Source organism: Odocoileus virginianus, chromosome 23 (assembly GCF_023699985.2).
Source record: "Odocoileus virginianus isolate 20LAN1187 ecotype Illinois chromosome 23, Ovbor_1.2, whole genome shotgun sequence".
In the NCBI taxonomy this organism is placed as follows: domain Eukaryota; kingdom Metazoa; phylum Chordata; class Mammalia; order Artiodactyla; family Cervidae; genus Odocoileus; species Odocoileus virginianus.
The window spans coordinates 13,416,383-13,419,581 of record NC_069696.1 but is presented as its reverse complement, the minus strand read 5'-3'; the positions used below and the strand labels follow the sequence as shown (position 1 = coordinate 13,419,581).

The following is a 3,199-nucleotide window of genomic DNA, read 5'->3' as shown; positions in this document are numbered from 1 at the left end:
CATTATTCCAGGCACGGATATTGAAATGGGTTACCATTTCCTTGGGAGACCAAGTGATCTCAGAATAAAGGAGCTGATGCACAAACGTGGGGTCTGTTGCAGGGCGGCATGGGTTCTGTGCAAGCAGTGGGCAGGACTGAGAGCTCTGGTGGGGGGTCTGAGTCGCCTTCCTGCCCAGCGCCCCTGCCAGGCTGGGCCCAGCTTCCAGACCCCCGGATCCTCCTCCTTCCTGGCCCAGAATGCACCCTGCCCCACAGCTCCCTAGCCCTATCTCTCTGCTTTCCAGGGCAACTTCCGTGTGCTGTGCCTAGTCGCTCAGTTGTGTCCAATTCTTTGAGACCCCGTGGACTGTAGCCCACCAGGCTCCTCTGTCCATGGGGAGTCTCCAGGCCAGAATACTGGGGTGGGTTGCCATGGCCTTCTCCAGGGGATCTTCCCAAGCAAAGGAGATCTTCCCAAACGGAAGCTCACTATTCCTGCCCCCAGGCCTTGTTCCCTCCAGGACCAGCTTCCTTACTCAGACTCCACCCGGCCTGTAGGACCCAGCTCCTCCGGCCTGGCCAGAGGTGGTCCCAGCCTCCCGTGCAGCCAGGACCCTCGGGGCTCCCTGAGTGGCCCCCTGCCTCTATCACTTTGACTGTTTACTTGGTGGTGGTTGTGCTCTTGGAGATTGTCAGGTGACTCAGTGGTAAAGAATCCACTTGCCGATGGAGGAGGTGCGGGTTCAATCCTTGCAGCAGGAAGATCCCCTGGAGGAGGAAACGGCAGCTCACTCCAGTATTCTTGCCTGGGAAAGCCCATGCACAGAGGAGCCTGGCAGACTGCGGTCCACGGGGTCGCAGAGAGCCGCTGTGACTGAGCGCACTCACAGTTGTCTTCTTGTCTTTCCCCCTCACTGTCTCCATCAGCCCAGCTGCGGAAAGACCCAGACTTTTCAGGCGCGTGTCCCTGCCCCCACCTCAGGCCCCAGGCCAGCCTCTGTAATTGTCGGAGCCCTTTGGTGCACAGATACAGAAATCTATCTCAAACAAGCCCCAGAGGGAACCTGTTTGTTCATGAAAGCGGTAAGTGCGGAGGTGGAAACATTCACACACAGCTACAAACCACGGCCCTTCACCCTAGCGGGACACGGCTCAGAAGCCCAAGGAGTAAAAGACCAGGACTCAGGCCAGGCGGGAGCTGGAGGCGCCCAGGAGAAGGGGAGGAGTTGAAGCAGGTTTGGGGGGGCTGCCCCAGGTCCCTGACTCTGAGCCCACACTAGGAAATTCTCTGGGCGCCCAGTCTGTACCTGACACTGCCTGCCCTGGGCCTGCGGGGGGACAAGCATGGACCAGAGGCCCCCGAGTGGGGTGCTTGATGTTACAAGACCCCCCACCCCCTGCTTGGCGGCTCCACGGAGCCCCCCATCACCCCTTTTACTGAGGACCACCATCATGTGCTGAACTCTGTCCCCCAGACTTCACATGTTGGGGTCCTAACCCCCAGCTCCTCAGAATGTGGTGTATTTGGAGACAAGGCCTTTCAAGAGGTGATCGGGGCTTCCCTGGTAGCTCAGTGGATAAGGATCTGCCTTCCAATGCAGGAGACACGGGTTCGATCCCGGGTCTAGGAAGAACTCACGTGTCCCAGGACCACTAAGGCCGTGCACCACAACCACTGGGCCTGTGCTCTAGACCCCGGGAGCCGCAACTCCTGGGCCCGCAGCCGCGACTACTGAAGCCTGTGCCCGAGAGCCTCTGCTCCCCAACGAGAGAAGTCCGCGCACCGCAGCCCATGGACCCTGCTCTGCACGACTCTGGAAAAGCCCATGCAGCAGTGAAGACCCAGCACAGCCAAGAATAAACGCACGATTATTAAAAACAACAACAACAATAATAAAGAGGTGACTGAGTTAGAATAAGTCCGTTAAGGTGGGTCCTAATCCCACAGGCCTGAGTCCTTAAAAAGCAGAGATCAGGACGCACACACACACGCAGGGAGAGGATGGCCGTTGACATGCCAAGGAGAGCGGCCTCTGGAGGAACCAGCCCTGCTGACACTCTGATCTTTAACCTCCACACGGCGGGCTTCCCAGGGGGCTCAGCGGTAAAGAGTCCGCCTGCCCATGCAGGAGATGCGGGGTCGATCCCTGGGTTGGGACGACTTAGTGACTCAACAACTGCAGACTGTGAGAAAATAGTTCAGTTCAGTCCAGCCGCTCAGTCGTGTCCGATTCTTTGCAACCCCATGAATCGCAGCACACCAGGCCTCCCTGTCCATCACAAACTCCCGGAGTTTGCTCAAACTCAGGCCCATCGAGTCAGTGATGCCATCCAACCATCTCATCCTCTGTTGTCCCCTTCTCCTCCCGCCTTCAATCTTTCCCAGCATCAGGGTCTTTTCCAATGAGTCAGCTCTTCGAATGAGGTGGCCAAAGTATTGGAGTTTCAGCCTCAGCATCAGTCCTTCCAATGAACACCCAGGACTGATCTCCTTTAGGATAGACTGGTTGGATCTCCTTGCAGTCCAAGGGACTCTCAAGAGTCTTCTCCAACACCACAGTTCAAAAGCATCAATTCTTCGGCGCTCAGCTTTACAGTCCTACTCTCACATCCGTACATGACCACTGGAAAAACTATAGCCTTGACTAGACGGACCTTTGTTGGCAAAGTAATGTCTCTGCTTTTTAATATGCTATCTAGGTTGGTCGTAACTTTCCTTCCAAGGAGTAAGCGTCTTTTAATTTCATGGTTGCAATCACCATCTGCAGTGATTTTGGAGCCCCCAAAAATAAAGTCTGACACTGTTTCCACTGTCTCCCCATCTATTTTGCATGAGGTGATGGGACCGGATGCCATGATCTTAGTTTTCTGAATGTTAAGCTTTAAGCCAACTTTTTCACTCTCCTCCTTCACTTTCATCAAGAGGCTTTTTAGTTCCTCTTCACTTTTTGCCATAAGGGTGCTGTCATCTGCATATCTGAGGTTATTGTTATTTCTCCCGTCAATCTTGATTCCAGCTTGTGCTCCTTCCAGCCCAGTGTTTCTCATGATGTACTCTGCATATAAGTTAAATAAGCAGGGTGACAATATACAGCCTTGACGTACTCCTTTTCCTATTTGGAACCCATCTGTTGTTCCACATCCAGTTCTAACCGTTGCTTCCTGACCTGCAAACAGGTTTCTCAAGAGACAGGTCAGGTGGTCTGGTATTCCCATCT

At 54.5% G+C, this 3,199-nt stretch overlaps 1 long non-coding RNA gene across 1 annotated transcript; it reads left to right on the top strand.

The window, feature by feature from the left end:
* Positions 1-712: 712 nt before the first annotated feature.
* LOC139030579 (uncharacterized) lies at positions 713-2,787 on the top strand. The gene is made up of 2 exons (XR_011482964.1): positions 713-1,064; positions 1,583-2,787. It is a non-coding gene; the product is annotated as an uncharacterized lncRNA (long non-coding RNA).
* Positions 2,788-3,199: the final 412 nt, after the last annotated feature.